Here is a 21355-nt window from a genome sequence, read left to right as displayed (position 1 = left end):
TGATGCTTTTCCCATAGTTACATCTGTCCCTTCCACTAAGACTACAGATCCCACAGGGCCCAGATGTGTGTCTATTTCACTCCCCTGTAGGTCGTCAGCGTCCTCCAGGGGTGGGGACATAACAGGAGATCAGTAAGGATTTCTTGGATGAAAAAGAATGAAGCTTACCGTTTGTTGAGAGAAGATTAAGGTAAAATGTAGTGAAACGCAATGAGTTAACTCAGTTTTGAATGTCGGGAAAGGAAGACAATTGTGTTGTCATTACCACGCAGTGCTGGGATGAGTTCTAAGAGACCATCGAAGAATCTATAAGCTTGGGCAAAAAATTTATCAGCAGCAAAAGATCACCCCCTTCCATATCTCACTCTTTGTCTTGGTATTACAGCTGCAGGATAGACAGAATGAGGGTGCTGAGACCAAGGACATTAATGCAGACACACGCCCCTACGCACAGACGCGAGTGGTGTGCGGGGCACTGTGGAACCATCTGGAAGAGAATGACGGGGTTCACTTCTCATTCATTCCTTTCAGCCTGGTCTGGCTTATTAGACCCCCTGTGACATGCCAATATCACATGTTGCAAGAAGAGCGGGCAGCAGCCACCGTAAGCAGCACAGAGGCCAGGCTGCCTGGGACATGCTAGAGAGCGATGGCTTCAAGGGCATCGGGAGGAAAAGCCTCCCCTTCGCAATGGGAAGGTCGCAATGCGGGAACGTCACCGTTCTCTTGTCCAGGGGATTGCTGGGGAGAGCTGGCTTCCGAATCAGAGTACCTGGACAGATAACCCCCACAGATTAAAAAAAAAAAAAAAAAAAAAGACAAGAAAGCATCGGATGTCATCTCTCATCTTGGCTCCTTGCAGCTGTCCTGATATAATTAAACTAATTTCATGCAGAACACGGGCCATGTTTTAATGAATTCACTGGAGATAATCCCCTAAAGAGAAATTCTATAGGTTGCTTAGACTCTTAAAAAAGAACATTCTGTCTTAAAAATAGCTTTTATGTCCCCTTGAAGATGTGCCCCGTCCATATCACTGTACAAGGGGGGCCGCAGTGCACCCTGTAACTCCATCCAGGGCGGTAGGGAGCGTGGTTCAGAGAGACGCCGGGGCTGAGTTCTGTTCTCCTCACTCACGGGGCACGCTCGGCCAGATGCGCAATCTCTCACGCCTCAGGTCCTCGTCTGCAGAACAGTAATGATAGTGCTGCCCTTATGGCATCGCTAGAAGGATTAAATGAGTTAAAATAAAGCGTGTGTGAGTGCGGTTGGCACACAGGGCATGCCGGGCACAGCAGCTATCCCTGTTACCTCGTACATGTAATAAGAGGAGAGATGTTTGGACTCTTGGGCTTTTCACTTTTGATCAGATTTGGCCATGTCTTCCTCAAATAAAAGAATAGATGGGAAAGTAGGTCTGAGCGAGGATGTGAGCGTGGAAGCCACAGCGGACGTTATTTGCACAGAGAAACGAGAGTGAAATCATCCCTCGGTTTGCAGCTCTCTCCCTCTGTAGCTTGGTCGTTTTCATCTCTCTCCCAGTTTAAGCCCTTGCCCGGGTCCCTCCTAATCTGTTAAGCTTCAGCTACGGTTTTACTTACCAAGTGGTAATTATGTCACTCTGCTGTTAACAAAATCCTTGAATGCAACCTCAGTGCCCATCAGTTGAAGTTCCACCCACATGGCGTGGTGTTTAGATGTATTTTCCAAGTGGCCCCAATCTCTCGCTCCTCGGCTGGCCCTGTCTCCTGCTGTCCTTCTCACGCCTCTCGTGCCCTCGCCACACCGGGAGCACACGGACTCTCATTCTTTATTTCCTTCAATTTAAATTTAACTTTTTTATTAAATCGTAACTGTATACATTTATGGGGTACCAGGCGACGATTTGATGATATACGACGTGGAATGCTTAAATCAAACTGATTAACGTAACTGTCACCTCACTTATTTTTTGTGGTAACATTTATAATTTTGCCGTGGCTGCTGCTGCTGCCTAGGATGGAAAACAAAAACAGAAACAAAAACCAAACCACTGCAAACCCACTCTGGTAACTTAAAAGTTTTCCGACATTAGCCTCAACCACAAATGCAGTTTTTATATTGCCTTTTCCTGAAAAATGTCCTCTTAGGGAAAAAAAAAAAAAACAACCTATTCTAATGTCTCTATTTAGAGAAGTACCAGTTACAATGAATAATTGCTTAGGCTAAGAAAATAATAAAATATACAGCATGCCCATAGTCAACTATTTTAAATTGCCCGTGAGCTTTCTGGATACCGGTATAATGATGATGGCAATAGTGACTATCTCTGAGTTCTCACTGAGGACGTCTGCAAAGCCCTTCTTCTTCTTCTCCTTTTTTTTTTTTTTTTTGCAGTTCTTGGCTGGGGCTGGGTTTGAACTCACCACCTCCGGAATATGGGGCCAGCGCCCTACCCCTTTGAGCCATAGGTGCTGCCCTGCAAAGCCCTTCTTATGCACAATCTCACGCTCATGAATCAGGGAGAGTGTGGGGTCATCGTGTGCCCAGTAAACTTACTGGTATTGCACTGTGCACACTTCACGTGAGTGGGTGGCCAGGAGGGAAGGGGAAAGGGAGAGAGGAAGAGGAGGCAAATTGTGCACTTGCTACTGCCGCTGACTCTAATTGATGCGTTTGTGCCCGAAATGAGCACAAGATGAAGTTTATTTCCTTCCTCTCAGTCCATTGCACCATCTTCAAGTATCTCATGGGATCGCCCGGGACTTAAAAACATGATTCATACAGCAAGGTCTCTAAAGGGAAACTGCCACTTTATTTTGGACTCAAGCAAAGAAACAGCAACTTATTTCAACACTGCAGGGAAAAATCTGTGTTGGCCTTTCTGAGAGCTATTCTTCCGAGGTGGGGGACCATGAAATTTCTCATCCAAATGAAGACAGTGTTGAAAGATACTTTTAATAATTATGCAAGAATAAAAGACACAGAGGTGAACTGTTGGAGTCAGATCGGGACATACGGTCACCCTATGTATAGGTACCATGAGGAATTCCTCAATGATAACTTTGTTCCCATTCCGTTTTCACCATGTTGAATTTAGATTAGAATTTAAGCCCTACATAAATTATATGATTCTTCCACATCTGTCATTACTCCCATCATATGGATGAAGCAACTGTCAGTGGTCTGATCATGTTTAAACATACATGGATAGCATTATTTAAGGCAAATTTTTGACTGTAATTCTTTGGGCACTTGGAGAAAATCCCATTATATCCCACTTAATTCTCATTGTACTTATGAGAAGTAGACAACGTTATCCCTGTTTTATTTCAAGCAGCAGCTTCTCACAGGCAGATAATAAGTAGTGGATAAGAATTTGAATTAGGGCAGCACAGGGTTGGGGCGTCATAGATTATAGCACAGTGTCTCTTAAGGGAGTGACACCAAGGATGACCCCAACATCTTGTACTTGTTTAAGACTTTACAATGTCCCAGCCTGTTTTCACACACCTTTTTACCTTTTTTTTTTTTTTTTTTTTTTGGACAGAGTCTCACTTTGCTGCCCTCGGTAGAGTGCCACAGTGTCATAGCTCACGGCAACCTCAAGCTCTTGGGCTCAAGTGATCATATTCAGTCTCCTGAGTAACTGGACTACACTACAGGCACCTGCTACAATGCCTGGCTAGTTTCTCTATTTTTAGTAGAGATGAGGTCTCGCTCTTACTCAGGCAATCCACCTGCCTTGGCCTTCCTGAGTGCACATGCCTTTTCTTTCTTTCTTTTTCTTTTTCTTTTTTTTTTTTTTTTGGAGAACAGAGTCTTACTATGTCACCCTTGGTAGCCTCCCGAGTATCTGGGACTACAGGTGCTCACCACAACCCCTGGATATTTTTCTGCTATAGTTGTCCTTATTGTTTAGCTGGCCCTGGCTGAGTTTGAACCTGCCGGCCTCCAGGTATGTGTCTGGCCCCATACCCACTGTGCTACGGGTGCCAAGCCACCTTTTCTTATTGAAGCTTCTTATCTGTGCTGTAAGGCAGCCAGGGAGGAGTGAGGTCAGATCAAGTCTTGTGCCCAAGTTACTCAGCTAGAAGCTCCAGAAACCAGATTGGGATCCAGACTTTATTTCCACTCTTTCCACTCTTCAGCCTTGAATAGAGGTTATGGAATCCTCTGGAAGCCATGTAAGAAAGGTGTACCCCAGACTGGGACAGGAGAGGTTAGCCTCACTAGCTTGGTCATTGGATAGTGAGGATCCATAACTGTTTCTGTTTTTAAGAGTTCACACTCTAAGCTGGGTATGGTGGTTCATGCCTGTAATCCTAGCACTCTGGGAGGCTGAGGTGGGTGGATTGCTTGAATGAGACTCTGTCTTTATTAAAAATAAAAACTGCTGAGGCAAGAGGATCGCTTGAGCCCAAGAGTTTGAGGTTGCTGTGAACTGTGATGCCATGGCACTCTACTCTGGGTGACAAAGTGAGACACACACACAAAAAAAGGTTATAGTCTAGTAGGGGATTTAAATCAGACCTAAGTACCTGGGACAGAAACCCACAGCCGAGAGCCAAGCACAAAAGGGAGGTCAGTGCTGGCTCCGCCTGGGCCCCCAGAGCCTCTTGTCCTCATCCAAGCTATCTTCACAGGAGCCTGTATAGACACTAACTGGGAGAAGCAGAATTGGCAGATGGGTCCAGAAGGGGGCTCTAGGCAGACAGCCCTGAGCTGAACTCTCAGCTCCAGCCTCGTGCCCCCACGACACTGGGGTTTCCCCAGCATTGAAAACAGGTGCTCGTTTCAGGGGCACACAGAGTGTCTGTGTTTGGCCATTCGTACCCCAAAGATAGTAGTTCTCATGATCTCTCTTAAGCTTTTTAAGTCATTAAGCATCTAAATTTCATACTGAGTACAAATTATACAATTTCCATAGATCTCCATTCATTTTGGAAGAGGGTACTTGACTCAGATTTACATAATATTTGCCTGGACACTTCCATATGGCCCATCACTGTGAGTGAAGGCTCGCAAGTCAAACCAGTATAACTCTCTGAACATGACCGAGTGCTATTTTTTCTTCTAAGCTTAAAAAGAAGTGAGACCTAGCAAGATGCCGGCAAGTCTGAAAAAGGATATTGAGAATCTTGATTCCTGACACTTTCCCATGAGCAGGACAGCTGGGGTCACACTAAGAAAGTCTAATGTGGCCTGAGATAGTGGGTCAGAAAAATAGCCAGTCCTGTCCCTGCACATGTTCAAGAGCATGTGGGGCGCCCTAACTATTCTTTTCCGCCACTCTCTTCGGGAATGCAATGTCAGCGGCCATTTAAGGAAATGGATTTACATTTTTTAACATGGTACTTGAGAGGCAGGGAGATTCAACTCAAACTTTGGCTATAATTTTACTACATTAGCTAGGCCAACGCAACATGCTCCTGTAATCCCAACCTCTCCCGAGGCTGAGGTGAAAGGATAGCTTGAGTCCAGGAGTTCAAGACTAGCCAGGGCAACATAGCAAGACCCCCATCTCAGGAAAAACAAACAAAAAAAGAGATAATTTACCAATTTGAACCCTAAAAAACTGGGTCCAAGTTGTTTCCCTTGGGAAGATTTTAGAAAACCATTTTATGAAGTCACTTTACTGACTTCTCTGAAGTCCCACACATGCTCTGCTGCCATAGTCAAGGGCCGTGGTCCCCACACTGTGTGCCACGGTGCTTAGGGTGCAGTGAGTTAACTCACGGGGTCTGCAGGGTAGTATGAATGTTGGCACCATATAACTCACTAGCTGGGTTTGGGGCAGTTGTCAGAATAAGAAAAAGTATTGTGCGAAAGTCAAGGAAAATCAGGAGAGCAGGGTAGCAATGTCCAATCTGATCCCAGGGTTTGGTTAGATTCTATGGTTCTCAATAGAAACATATCCTATTAGCAAGAAGCTATGATTATTTAAGAATAAAATACAACTATTGTTTAAAATTTTCAATTTATGTGCATTTTTTTTTCAAATGGTGACTAAAATTTTAGGATGTAAGTACTTACTAATTTGTTTGGACCTAATCACTTAACAGCTAGATATTTCTTTTGGCTTAGGGGAACTTTCCCTGTGGGGATGCAGGAAGTCTGGGAACCTGTGTCCCTTAGAGGGTCAAGTGCAACATCGTGAGATGGTCAGATGGCCTCATACCCTTGCCTAACACCCTCTTAGGGGCTTCCCACTGTCCCAGCCACGTGCCAAAGCAATGCAGACCCCTGCCCCTCCACCAGAGGGAAGCCCCACAAGGCTCTGGCTCCTGCACACCTAGGCAGGAGCTCTCAGCTTCTCCTCCGTCCCTCTTCTCCTCCTCCCTCTTACCCCTGCCCCCTCCTTTTCGAGACAGAGTCTCACTTTGTCCCTTTGGTAGAGTGCTCTGGCATCACAGCTCACAGCAATCTCAAGCTCTTGGGCTCAAGTGATCCTCTTGCCTCAGCCTCCCGAGTAGCTGGGACTACGGGTAGGCACCACTACACCTGGTTAATTTTCCTATTTTTAGTAGAGACGGAGTCTTGCTCTTGCTCTTGCTCAGGCTGATCTTGAACTCCTGAGCTAAAGCAATTCACCCACCTTGGCCTCCCAGGGTGCTGGGGGCGTGAGCCACCGTGCCCAGCCAGGAGCTCTCTTCTTCACGTGGTTCTCTGGCTACCCTGGACTTCCTTTTGGTTTTTCCAGAAAGCAGATCTGCAGTTCGATCTCATACCTACTAAAATCAAAGTTTCTTGTATCTTATTGAGAATGGAAACAAGAGATGGCCCTCTGCGCTGGCCCTTGTGCCCCTGCTTTACCAAGGACGCAGGGGGTGCCTCTGCCTTACAACCTTGGCTGGTGCTGTTCTTCTGACTACAGCACTCTCCTCCCAGATATCAGACTTCTTCCTTCCTCACCCATGTCATACCTGTTCAGGGAGGCCCTTCCTGACCACCTGTAACCTCTGAGGCCAGGCATGACTGTCCACAGAGAGGGGGACCTGAGAGAGGCTAAATTCCAGCCCACACTCTGCCATTCGTGCTCTCCTGGAGAGGGGTGGTGGAGGAAGAGCACCCTTTTCTAATTTCTAACCCAGGTGCGGGCACCTTTACATAAATCCAGGATGCTCTCCAGGCGAGCTGAAGCCCCAGGGCTCTCCTAGACACTACCACACTCTCCTTCATTTGCAAATCATCTTTCCCTGCAGAGTGTCGCTGCAGAACGGGAGGGATTTTTGCCGCTTTGCTCACTGCCTTATCCTCAGCGCGTAGAGTACTACTGGCAGGTAGCAGGTGATCCCAAAATATTTGTTGAATAAGCGAATGAATTTGTATATTACAAAAAGCCACGAAAACCAAGTTAAGCTACGGGTTGGCTTTTACTGTCTTGTTTCTCCATCTTTAGTCTTTATTTGTCGTTTAGCTTTTCAACTCTGATAAATTTGCCAGGAGCCTGGGCCTTATGGTTTTCATCTCCTCTTTCCTTTAGAGATATGAAAATTGGTGGCTACTTTTCTCCCATTTTTCTTTTGAGTCTTTTCCTTGTGTCAGATTTAATGGAAACTCTGATAATGGGATGAACATATCACCGGGTTATTTTATTGGGGCATAAGCAACATAAAAGACCCACCCCTCCGTCTGACTAAGATAACTTGAAATTCCGTCTCAGAACCTCCCGTGGAAAATCATTCTTCTCTGAAGCTTCTTCCTGAGAGCTCCCTCTTCACTGTAAGTTTGCTGGGAAAATCTCGATTTGAGAATTAATATTCCTGAGCAGCTTTTGGTGTCTGGCTTGGTTGACTTTTCCAAATCTGAGCTATTCTGTAAAAAACCAAATTCTTTGGATAAATCTGTCTGCAGCATTTTCAACTTGGTATTAATGCTTTGGGGGTTTATTTTGCATAATTTATTACAACTTCCATATTTACATATTCCAATGTACACAAGGAGGGGGAGTTAGATGCACTTTTATGATAGAGCATCAACCTCCCTGAGACTGATGAAACAGTCAAACTAAAATTCAGAGCCAGCCTGGGATGTTGCTACTGAAATTGAAAGATAATTCCCCAGTTCTGGCAGCCTTCCTATTACATTTCCTCCCAATGAAGAAAGGTGTAATTCTCAAACCCAGCTGACTAGAGATTTAGAATTGCCTTGGAAAACCAGATCTGAGGCACATATGGTCTAAATCCCCCTAAACTGATTACCTTGGTGTCTTTTTAAAGTTTTGGTACTAATTTAATTGACTGCTGCGTGCAACCCCAGGAAAGGGGGTAAGAAATCTATTCAAATCCTCACTGTTAAATAAAACCTGCCAGCAAATTACCGTCAGCAGAGAGGTTTACAGAGCAAGACTCACCTGCAAAGACCTCATTCAAAGTAGTCGTGCCCCATACCTTGATTAAATGAGAATCTTTTCAGCTTCTCTGTTGGGTAGTGCGGTGATTGCGTTTGGCCAAAAGACAGTCACACTGATTTTTATGTTTTCTTTCAAAACAATGTTTTGCAGCAGTCAGATCTGTAATGTGTTCATATGTGGCTGTTCTTGTTTGATTCAATCAATGCCATTGATTTTCCTCTAAATGCAAAGATTGCACAGTTCAGCTTTAATTGCGGATCTGGTTGCAAGGGCTGTCTCGGGGAGGCAGGTTCTGTTTTTCTCCTAATAAATCACCGTTTACTGATTGACTGGGCTGGACCTTCCTCTGTTAGTATTTCCCCCCCTTAATGTTGGGCGCTGAGATCTAGGAACCTGTGAGTAGTTGAAGGAAGGCATTTTAGTTTGGCTATAATATTTCGGGTGTGCGTTTTATTGTGTCTCAATGAAGGAGTCAAAGAGAGAGTTAAGCTAAAGTGCCTCAGGGAGTTATTTCAAATGGGTGTAACCAGGTTTGAGTTTGTTGTGTAAAACAACCTGTCTTAAAGGGAGAGAGTGCCCTGCGGCTATTAATGTTTTCAGCTCATTAAAAGACTCTCCTCCTCTCTAAAGACCTCTCCTTCTAGTTTACAATGTTTGTTTATTTGGAGCTGTTTGTTCACTGATGTTCGGATGTCATTGATCTAAAGGTAGACTCCAGTGAGTTTAAATACTGGTGGTAAGACTTGTCAGCGATGTGACCTTAGGCAAGTCTTTTCATCTGCGTTACTCAGTTATCCACTGGGAATAATAATAACTACTTCCTCAGGCTTTGCTGAGAATAGCTAAAATCATGCAAATGAAGGACTTAGAGGGATCCCTGGAAATCAGGGGGGCGTAATAAGTGCTAATAGTTATGATTATACAGTGTCAGTGCACAGGCGGGGGACTGGTGCAGGCGTCATCCCCAGTTGTTTAGCAGTTTATGGACATTCACTTAATCCCTGTACCAGTCCCACAGGGTAGGGTCAATTGTTGTTATTCCCATTTTATAGATGAGAAAATGAGTCTTTGAGAGGTGGAGACCTGCTCAAACTCTCGTGATTAGCAAGGAGAGCTGGGTGGTCCCCTTCTCCACACCTTGTGATGCTTCCCTATGACCCGCCCTCTGGGAAACCAGATGTCTTCACTTCAGATTTTTGCCTGGGCCATGACTGGGAATCAACTGCCAATTAAAGAAGGTGCCTAGGGCTGTACCACCTTGCTCCCTCCATGCTGTGTGTTTTGCTCCTAAGGAAGCTCAGGAGGCAGGAGGTTGTGGAGGTCCTTGTGTTATGCCCGAAATTCTCCCAAAAGGCCCCAGCAGACAAATCCGAGACACATTCCGATGTAAAAAGCAAGAGGTGAGTTTTATTCAAGCCTGGGCCTGGTCTCTCCTGGCATGCAAGCTGAGGAAGAGCCCCGAACTCGGGGTAGAGCAAATTTTTATGGGGTACAGAAAGCAAGAAGGGTAGGGTCCGTTACCAGTACACTCTTGATTGGTAGTTGGTGATTTCATTAGTAAAGGAGGATTTGCATTGGTGGTTGATGATTTCACTAGTAAAGGAAAATTTGGATTGGTACAGGTGAGGGGTTCAGGGGTCTCTTAACCGAGGGCTAGAGTTGGTGCAGCCTGATTAGGTGGCTGGAAGGAAATATCTGTATTTCAAGGTAATAGAAACTTATTGTTTATTATGGCAGCTGTTAGCCTAAGGTGACTCAGTTTATGGTTCACAATGGCTGTGGAACCAGGGGTGGGCGAGGCAGCAGGGAGTGGCCCTGCAGGTTTTACTGGCAGAGGTTGGGGTGAAGGGCTAGGAATGGAGTTTATGCAGTAAACAGCTAGGAATGGGGCTTATGCAGTAAACATCCAGGAATGGAGCTTAAGCAGTAAACAGCTAGGAATGGAGCTTGTGTAGTAAACAACAAAATGGAGCTAGTCTGGCCCTCTCACTTCGATAGGCGTTTCTCATCCACCGTCCAGAGTGGGGGCAGCTGCAGGATGCAGGTTGGCTTAAGTCTGCCTAGAGATGAAGGACCCAGAGCAAACGGTGGAGTTAAAGTCTGACATCTATTCCCATTTCCTGCTTGGGGCCATGGGTTTCATCCTGGCGCCGTCTCTTCTTTTTCTGTTCTGTCTTATTTGTCTTTATGCCATTTTATTCTCTCTCCTGCTGAAACCTGTGCTCAGAGAACTATCGTGAGTCTTATTTCTCTTTTTCCCTCCACCCCTTCTTCTTTCCTTCCCTTCCCTTATTTCTTCCTTCTGTATGTATTTACAGAGCTTTGATTTCGCACCATGCACACTCTTCCAGGTATGAAGGCTGCAGCTCGAAACAAAACATCCATTTATTCATTCACTTGACTATTTGAATATCTACAGAGTTCCTTGCTCTGTTCTGGACCTTGGAGGACACAGCAGTCAATATTCCAGCTCCAGATTTGCCCAGAACCTACTTTCTAGTGACCCTGCAGATAATAGGTGGACAGACAGTAAACAGGCCTTACGTGGGGAGAGTGGTGATCTGTGATACAAAGAAAAATAAGGACAAGTTAGAGGTCAGAGAGGGGTTGAGGATGGTTCTCTTAGCCTCCTTGGAAGAGGTCTCTCTAAAGAAACATTGTTCTAGCAGTGTCTGAATTGTCACGTCATTCTTTGTGTGAAACTCCAGGCGGAAAGAACAACTAAGAAAAAAGTTCCAGTGTATGAGTGGACTTTGGTGACTTGGAAAATAGCACAGAAATCAGTGTGGTCATTTGGGGGCCATCTGGTCTCTGTGCAGCTTCTCATCCCTGCTATTGTAGCATTAAAGCAGCAATGGACAGCACATAAACAAATGAGGTAGCTGTGTTCCAATACAAATTTATTTTAAAAGCAGGCAGTGGGCTGGATTTGTTCAGTATTCTGTGGTTTGTCCAATCCCTGTCTTTCCAGTAGAGTATTTAAGAGTGATAATTAGACTGATAAGAAATAAACAAAAATGGGGAACAAAAGATTTACAGTTCTTTATACTTTTACCAAAGATACAGTCATAAACTAAATATTGGAATCTCTTAATAATAGTTGGCAGAGCCTGATATTTGTCAACTTGACAAAATTGCCAAGAAGATGGAATTAATCTGTCCCCTTTCTTTCTTCTTCCCTTTTGATTTTTAGGGCTTAGGGCTTTGGCACTCTTGAAATTCTTCCAGTTTGGGGTCACTGAGTTGTGCAGAGGTGAGGCTCTGCAAGTTTCCATCTAGGATAGATTTAGAAGGAGCAATTGGCTTCAAAGAGAGCTTGAGGTGACTCGTCCTGAAGTAAATAGTCACATAGCAAGCGTATTACCTTTTCTGTATTATAAGTTTGAGGAGGGTTCAAAGGGCCAGTGGAAAACTCCCTGCAAGTCAACTTCTAGTTCAGGGGTATCTAATCTTTTTCCTTCTCTGTTGCACATTGGAAGAATAAGAGTCGTCTTGGGCCACACATAAATACACAAACACTAACAAAAGCTGATTAGTAAAACAAAGGTCTGCACATACTTTTCATGACACCTGGCAGCACAAATAAGCCAAAAGGCCCGTACAAAATCACCATACTCCTGTATCTCTTTGATACAGAAACGTTGATGATATTGGGAAAGGATACCTGGGAAAAATAAAGTTTGAAAGAACAAAAAGCTTCTCACAGGAGCCCCAAGGACACTCCTGCAAAGTCCTCTCTGTGGTGTCTCAGCTGTTAGGAAAGAATTTGTAGAAACTTAACTTCCTGGGACCTTGAAACCCAAACTGTAAAATCTGCATTTCTGTAAAAGCCTGTGCCCACCTTCTCCAGCTCCATTCAAACTGACCAATGAGAAGGGGACCTGTGGACAAGGAACCCTTGGCTGGAGATAAAAGGGAAAGGACAGAGCCAGTCAGGGACCGCAGCCATTTTTGGACTTTAGTCCACCATGGCTCTGCCAGCTAAAATAAAGCCCATCCTCTCTTGGGTGTTCAGGTGTTCCTTTCTCTCCACTGGGTCCTTTTTTCCTGCAACAGTGTGGTAGGTGTCAGGGACCATCAGAGAGCATTTTTCCTACTTGTACACTAACAAATTAGCTTGCTACAGTTTTATGGACACTACTGAAGACACAAGACTCCTGGAACAGAGAAAAAGGACAGTTTATTACTCATAGTGATGGCAGTAGTCAGAGTGCCAGCATTTGCACCAATTCTCTGGGCTCTAATACCCACAGGGTGACACAAAGAAGGCCAGGTCATGCAACCATGGAATGGATTGTGGGGGGTTCTATAAGAGAGAAATCCCAGTTTAAGGAACCCAGATCTTTTATAATGGGCTTTGCGCCAATGGGAGACATTATCTTAATTATTTTGGTCAGTAAACAGATCTGAACTTTGTCACAAAAGGACATAGCATCTCTATGTTCCAATGCTATCTGCTACACCAAATCTTTGATGTAGCCTCTGCTCACAAAACGTGAAGAGATGCAAGGCACTCTGGGAGAATTGTCTCCTGAAGGCAGGCTTCACATTTAACGTTTGAGTTCAGCTCAAAACAGAAAGCTAAAGGAACCTGCTATGATGGTGAGATTTTCCGCAGCAGTGTGCAGACAGGTGCAGTGAAGAGCAAGACCATCCCCGTGGCCCTGTCAGGAGCCTGCTTCATGGTCCCTTTGCTTCCACCTAAAGCTGTGTCCAGAGTCTCTATCCATTTGCTTTGGTGGTGAGAATTATTTTTATTGCGTGAAGGGCTGTTTTCACACATCCCAAGTTTGGAAATAAACCTTGTTGTAAACACACTTGATAAATGATCCCCAAACATGCCGAAGAGTTCCAACTCAGGATGAATCACTTTTGAAGAATGCCTCCATAAAATGTTTGGGGAAAATAGCCTTTCTTTTCAGACCTGGGTGTTAAATCATTGCAGAGTTAGTTTTGACCGGACCTAATGGAGCTGTGCTGTTGTGTGACCATTGTGATTCCTGCAGTTCCAGTGACACGGGCTTAGTGTCTCATTGTGAACCATTAACCAATCATGATTCCTGGGTGACTCTCAGATAAAACTCAATGAGTTCACCTCCCACCCCTTCTGCTCCTCCTCTTCCTTTTCTTTCTTTCTTTTTTTCTTTTTTTAAGAAAGAAGGTGAGATTCTCTTCAAGGGAATTCACTCTTAAAATTTCAACAGATTCCTGGGTTGGAGATGAGCTAGTTTTGTAATACTGGAGGGCATAGAACGAACTTATAATTTTTACATCTTCTGTGCCATAAGTAGGTATATTAAATTGTATATTAAAGATGCCTTACTAAATACTTGATGCAAGAGATGGGTTCTTGATTGGCCCTAAACAAACATTTATTAAGTTATTACCAAGTGTATGCCAGCAGAAATCATGGATGAGTTGAATGAGGGACAGCCCCTCTGGTCAGCTTCCCAAATGATAGTATGTTATGTCAGTGGTTCCTTTCTTGAATCACTTAAGCACCTGCTCTGCGCATAACACGGGGGGTGCTGGAGAGTCATTGAGGAGCAAGGGAGCCACGGCCTTGCTTCCTTAGAGCTTAAAGAGTTTAACAGAAAGGGACCCACAGTGGGATCTTGGGAGGGGTGGGCAGAAGCTACTCTAGCTAAGAAAAGTTTCTCTGAGGGGCTGACGTGAAGGACAAGAACTGAGCAGGTGTAGGAATTGAGCATGGAAGTGTGTGGAACTTAGGATAATCTTGGTTTGTTAGAGGAACAGAGATAAGAGCAATGAGGTTGGGCAGAGTGAAAAAGAAAAAGGTGGCATCAAATGAGGTTGGGAAGGACAACAGGAGCACGTCACAAGGGCCATTAGGTCCATGTTGAATGCTGGGGCTTGACTGTGGGAGCACAGAGAGCCGGGGGAGGTCTCAGCTTCAGACATGTTGAGACTTGCTTCAGACTTATGCGCACCATGGTTCTTAACTACTCTAAAGTAGAAATTGCAACGTGGGTATCTGAGCACAGCAGGGATTGTGAGTGGCCTACTGAATACTTATTCTTTATTTTTTCTTACTAGAAGATCTACTACAACTTAGCTATTCACATTGGCGTGAGAGCTAAAGGCTGTCTCAGATTCCTTTTCTGCCATAGTTCTGTCACTAAATGAGGTGTAGGAGGGAGTATGACAGGCCTCTGGGAAGGTTCCTTTAAGTACCTCATTTGGGGGATACATATTTTCCTTTCCTTTCTTTTCTTTCTTCCTGTTCATTCTTACCTCATTCAAATAGATATGTGATGGCTTGAGTTTCTGCAGCTGTCTTGTACTGTGAGGTAAACTCAATGGTATAAGCCACATAACAGGATGGTAGATTTAAAAAAAAAGCAGGAGCCTGGATCATCACAGCTGAAACTGCCGCTTTGGATTGTGTACTCATGAACAGCTATTGCATGTTTAAGGTGCTGTTATTTGGGACTTTTTAGCCAAATCCAATCCTTCCTTACAGACCAACTCCGTTACTTGTTAACTTGTGGCCTCAGGATGTTGCCTTTTTCCTTCTCTGTCAAGTGAGGGAAATAATTAAACACACATCATTAGTTTGTTATAAAAATTAAATGTGTGAGCAAGTATAAAGCATAGGCCCTCGCCTGGTACTTATATGCCAGCTAATTTTATTAAGATTCAGAAAACATTGGCTCCTGTGTGGACACCGGCTTGGAAGTAGCCAAGATTGGCAGTGAGGCACAGACAGGTTGCCAGGACAGCCATCCAGGGAGGAGGCTGATCTGAACCAAGTGTGTTAAGAGGTGTTCTTGGTACTTCCCAAGAGTTTCATGCAAGGCTCCGCAAAGGAGACATTTGAAGAACAGGAGAAGGCATTTTGAAAGGGGTAGGAGGCATTTGGGGAAGAAGTCTTTGCTGAAAGATAAGAGCTGTGGGATTATGAGTGAAGCAAACAGCAGGCAGGAGGGTGCACAGATCCAGCTAATGATTTGATGATTCTGGCGTGCAAGCAGATGGGCCACGGGGTGACTTGTTTGCCACCTCAAGAAGTTTGAGTGTTACATTAGGCCACCGGTACTAGTGAAAGATTTTGAGAACAGTGGAGGTATCTGAGCACAGCAGGGATTGCAAGTGGCCTACTGAATACTTAGCCTCTACTTTTTCTTACTAAAAGAACTAAATTTAGCTACTCACATTGGCATGAGAGCTAAATTCTGTCTCAGATCCCTTTCCTGCCATAGTTCTATCACTAAATGAGATGTAGGTGGGAGTGTGACAGGCCTCTGGGAAGGTTCCTTCAAGGACCTCCTTTAGAGGATACGTATGTCATAGTTTATCACGGGACAGCCTAACATAATGTATATTATGTTCTGTAAACACATGCATATTTATACTTGAATATATAAATACCACATAAGGACATTTCAGCCAGGGATGGATTGCATATGTGAGGGTGGTCCCATAAGATTATACTACCATATTTTCACTGTGCCTTTTGTATGCTTACTATATTGAGATGCACAAATACTCATCATTGTGTCATAGTTGCCTAAGTGTCCAGTCCAGTACTGTACTGTATCAGTCTGTAGCCTGTATCAGCAGCCTAGATGTATAATAGGCCGTACTCTCTGGACTTGTGTAAGGATATTCTGAGACGTTCACATTCATACAACAGTGAAAATGCCTGATTGTGTGTATCTCAGGATGTCGTTGTTAAGCATCAGTGACTGTGCATGTGTATAATTACAGTGGTAAGTGTTAGTTATGTGGAGGATAAAGGAGATGTTTGAAGTATTGGAAATAGGGATGGTAGTGCTACTACAAGGTTCTTACAGTGTTCGGGTGAGAGATGTAAAGGATTTGAAACAAAGCAACGGAGACCAAGATCATAGAGTGCAATGGGGTGGTTATTCGGAGCACCTATTCTGAGGTCAGGTGACCCAAAGCCAGCTCCCATCCGTACCACTTCCTGACCTGGGGCAAGTGTGTTAACCACTCCGAGCTTCAGGTGTCTAATTTGCCAGATGTGGATCTTGAAGATGCCTACCTCAGATGATGGTCATGAAGAATAAAAGACAATCTGTGTAGGGTAACTAGTATATGGTACATTCTCGACAACAAAAAGGATGATGTACAAAGCCTCCAGGCTGCCACATGTTGTTTATAGGGTTTTTTTTTCTAATCTGGTTTTGACTAGTCAGGGAACTTCTCTCCTTGGAATGTCTGTTGAATGAAGACAAAGGATCCCAGGATTAGCTTCCTGGGGATCTTAGGGTTAATTTACCTGGAAACAGGTGGCTTCATTCTCAGGATCCACTTTAAATCAAGGCAGGTTTGGGGACATCTATTCCAGTGTACATTATTTGAAGCCTTTATCCAGTTAGAAGATGAAATCTATTGAGCCATTCCTTATTCTTTGCCCAGAACCATACTATGTGCTTCAATTACATGAGGCTGTATAATCCTCAGAAGAATGCCCTCAGGTATATTGTGGTCTGAACGTTTATATTCCTCCAAAATTCATATGCTGCAATCCTACCCCTGAGGTGATGCTATTAGGAGATAGGACGTTTGGGAGGTGATTAGGTTAGGAGGGCAGAGCCTTCACAAATAGGACTAGAGCTTTATGAAAGAGACCCCAGGGGAGACCTCCCTCTTCCATTATGTAAGAAACACTGAGAAGGCACCTTGTAGAAACCATGAAGTGGCCCCTTAGCAGGCACTGAATCTTTCTGTGACTTGACCTTAGACTTTCCAACCTCCAGAACTTTGAAAACTCAATTTCTATCACTTAAAGCCACTTAGACTATGGCTAAAGAATACTATGGTATTCTTTTATAGCAGCTGAATGGACTAAGAAAAGGTGGTACTAGTAGGGCCGATATTTTATAGATGGGGAAATGGGGTCTAGCGAGGTTAGTCCCAGTCATAATGTCATCACTAAGTAACGGGGGGAGAATGGATTTAGACCTGCAGCCTACCTCCAGAGTCAAGCTGCTTTCCTGTTTCTCTAGTTTTTATTGTACTTTAGTACCAAAATTCTGGTGTGTGAAAAAAGTACCAGGTATTCTTTATTTACTTCAAAATGGAACAATAGCAAACTAAGTCAGTTGTCTCACAGTAGATCCTGATGGTTTTCAGGTTGTTGGAATTGTCTCATTTATGGTGGCTGGAGGTGTTAGATTATTGCCTCAGAAATAAAGTGACCAGATTTTAACATTGGTAAAGTGGGACACCATTGATGGGGGTGGGGCGGAGCCTGGGGGCAGGGCCTGACAACAATGCAAACTTTGATAAGCAGTTCTCGATAATCAGTTCTCAACAATCATATATTATTATTAAATTTGAACATTATAAAATTGACAAAAATAATATAAAACTCATGTCCTGGCGAAATAGCCATAGCTGGTCATGCATTCTTTCCAAAAATTGGGACTTTTTTAAAACGCTGCGGGATGCGGGACAATTTGTTAAAAATCGGGACTGTCCCACCAAAAGTAGGATGTCTGGTCACCTTACTCAGAAAGCCCCTTCCCCCCAAAAAGCCCCTTCCTGCCCTTAAAGTTCCAACTCCTCCCCTAGCACAGGGAGTGGCCTGCTTACCTCATTACCCTGTTCCAATTTCCCGCTGCCCGCCCCTAATAGCTCTTTCCGCTGGAGGAATAACTCCTTATGGGTTATCCCACCAGCCCATCACCATTCTAAAACTCCCCTATATAAGAATATGTCCCCTCCATTTCTCTCTGTCTCACCTCCATCTGCCTTCCTTCTCTGCTCTCTTTTCCCTCTCTTCCCCCTCGCTCTTCTCTCTCTCTCCTCTTCCCCACTCTCTCCTTATCTTTCTCTCCTCTTTTCTCCCCTCCTCCGTGCTGCTCTGCAGCCTCCCTCCCCCCACCAATAAAGACCTTTCCTACAAGCCTTGGTGGTCTGAGATCTCTTTGCTGGTCTCGAAGTGCCTCTCTTCATCTGGTGTCAGAAGTGGAATGTAATTAGGGAATGCTCCCAAGGGTAGCTTCCTCCCCTTCCATGGGGTTTTAGCTCCCAGGGGCTCCCTATCCACTTCACGCACTCCTGGCAACTCACCACTGCCTCCGCTTGTGTCTATTAGCCAAGGCGCTCTAACCTGCATGCAACATTGGCCTCAGGATTGGTAAGTAACTTTTAGGAGTGAAGTTTTTCCCTATTAAATCATGGACTAGCGTGCTTACATTCCTGGTGATTCACCGTTCTTGAGCTTGAGTTCCCTATTCCCATTAACCTTGCGTGGCTTAGCCCAGGGCTTTCATGCCTCGCAGGAAAATTTCCTTGGCCTGTGGGTCTGACACTGCCCAAGCATAGTGACGGCTATGCTAGGCTTTGTCCTTGTTCACTTGGCCAGCACAAAGCAGTGAAGATGTCCACCCTTTGTCCTGGTCCTCGCGTGATTTTGTTCACGCTTTATTCTTGCCACAAATCACCACGAGTGCAGGCCATTCAGTCCCACCTAGCTCCCCCTCGGGGTACTTATCATGCCACCTGGTAAAATTAGAATTAACTTAAAGCAAAAAAAAAATCAATTAAACTCTCTACCCAGGTTTGGCTACTTTACAAACTAAACAACCAAAGTATCTAATCAAACTATAATTCATTTAATTTTTCTTTAATTTAAAATGTATATAACTATTATGAGCACCTTGGCAAATAGAGTGAGCTCTTCTATATTCAGAAGTTCTCATATCTTAAAACCAAACCTAATTTATGTTCAAGTAATTCCAAAATTCTTATAACAAAAAAAAACTTTTCTACTCTCTATCTCCCTAAACAAAGCCTATTCAACCCAACCGATAACCCCCTGCTGCGTAGAAATGCAACCACCGGTCCTGAAAACAGACCCTGCCATACTGACTGCTCCCTCAAATGCCCAGTTACCTCCACCCTCTCTCCCTCCTACCTCTTCTGTCAACCAATCTAAACTCGTCTCCTAACTCCTCCCCTCCAACTCGCCCTCAGAATTCTTTCTTTGAGAATCTTTTCAACTTTCCCTTACGGTGCTTATTAACTATCAGTCTCGTGCTAATATTTAGCCTTAGATAGAGTTTACCACCTACTTTAGGCTACGTTCCCAGGCAGCCCGGCTCTGGGAGAACCCGGACTGGTGTACCAGGGGTCCCTGCCGGCCTCACACCGTCCACGGACTAAGCCTTGATCAGAGAGACTTGGACCCCCCCCCCACAGGTGACACCAGGGAATAAGTCTTCCATAGGCCACATTTCCCATGCCCCACCGCGGGACTCAGTCCAACGCCAACTACTTTAAAAAAAAAACTTCCAAACCTCTTTACTCCTTTCTTCCAACTCCTCCTACAGTGTCACTATATAAACTAAATTCCTTTACGTCTAATCTTTCTCATTTTATTCAAAATTTCAATTTATTACTATATCCTATGAACTTACCTAACATGATATTTTTATTATTTTACCTAATGCCCTAACCTCTAACTAACACAAACGAGTGTGGGAGAGGGCGAGAGAGGCAGCAAATCAATTTCATATATCAAACAACAAACATCCTACAAACAACACTACAATCCCTAACTCCCAGCCAAATTATAATAATGCTGGGAGAAAAGTAGAAACATTTTCATTACCTACATTCTTTGCAAACTTAAAGCTTTCACCAAAAAGGCTATCAGTTATAATACATTACAGAAAGTCATACAAAATCTAAAAATCATACAACTTTCCTCCAGTACCTTATGGAGACTTCTATTAAATATACTAACTTCAATCCTAAAACTATAAGTGGGAAAAACATTCTTAGAACTTATTTCTTTAACCAAAGTTACCCCGACATCAAACTTAAGCTAAAACACTTGGAGCATGGACCCCCAACACCCCAGGCCGTGATCTTAAACACAGCCTTTAAAATTTACACGGGATGAGATGATATTTTCTGAAGGGGAAATAAAATTCTCACCCCCCAAATTATCAAATGCTAGCTCAAAACATGACAGTGTCACTGAGGCCATCATTCTAACCTACCTAAGTCATCAAGGGCCAAAGGCTACTTCATAACTCAACCACCTGGACCTTACTACAGATATGGTGAAGAAGACCACTAGGCACGACGTTGCTTCAGTCCCAGGCCCCTGCCAGGGCCGTGCCCTCTCTGCTAAAAAGGGCCATTAGAAGGCTGACTGCCCCTTGGCCCAGAGAGGCCATAGGGCCAGCCAAATCATGGCACCTACATGCAGCAGACTTGTTGGGACTTGTCTCTTCTGAGGACTGACCGGAACCCTGTCTTCTCTCACCCAATGCATCTCTACAGAGCCAAGAATAACCCTGATGGTGGCAGGTGAAATGATTGCCTTCCTGTTAGACACAAGAGCTAACTTAATTCTTAAAAAGTTCAGGGGTCCTGCCTCCCATTACCTAACTGTATTGTCGGGTGAAATGTTTTTCCCACCGTCCACATCAAACTCCTTTTACACTACATAATTGGCCATTTCTCATTTATATATTCCTTTTAATATTACCTTCCTATCCACTTCCCCTTCTGGGACAAAACATACTTTCCAAATTAAGTACCACCCTCACTTTTAATCTTAAATTGATAAATGCTGACCCGTCTCCTTCTGCCTCACTCTGCCTCGTCCTTTCCCAAACCATAAAAAGCCCATTACCCTCGCCCATTCCACCAGAGCAAATAAATCCTAAAATTTAAAATACAACCCCCCCCGAATTACCTCCTACTCTCCAATTCTTATTAAACTAAAAACCCCTTCTATTTTTCTTTCTCAACATCAATATCCACTTCCCCAATCTATTCTTTTAAAACTTCAACCTATTATACAGGCCTTTAATCCCCAAACTTCAAAACTATTACCATAAACAAACAAAAAAAAACCTTCACAACTTTCCTCTGCCCACTAGAAAACAAAAACTCCTCTCCTTTTAAAATTAACTTAAATACCTCAAAAATATAAATTCCTGGCTCGGCGCCTGTGGCTCAAGGGGCTAAGTCGCCAGCCACATACACCCAAGGTGGTGGGTTCAAATC

This window comes from Otolemur garnettii, unplaced genomic scaffold, assembly GCF_000181295.1.
Source record: "Otolemur garnettii isolate 467f Iridium unplaced genomic scaffold, OtoGar3 scaffold00023, whole genome shotgun sequence".
Taxonomy (NCBI): domain Eukaryota; kingdom Metazoa; phylum Chordata; class Mammalia; order Primates; family Galagidae; genus Otolemur; species Otolemur garnettii.
Note: the sequence above shows the minus strand (reverse complement) of the source record.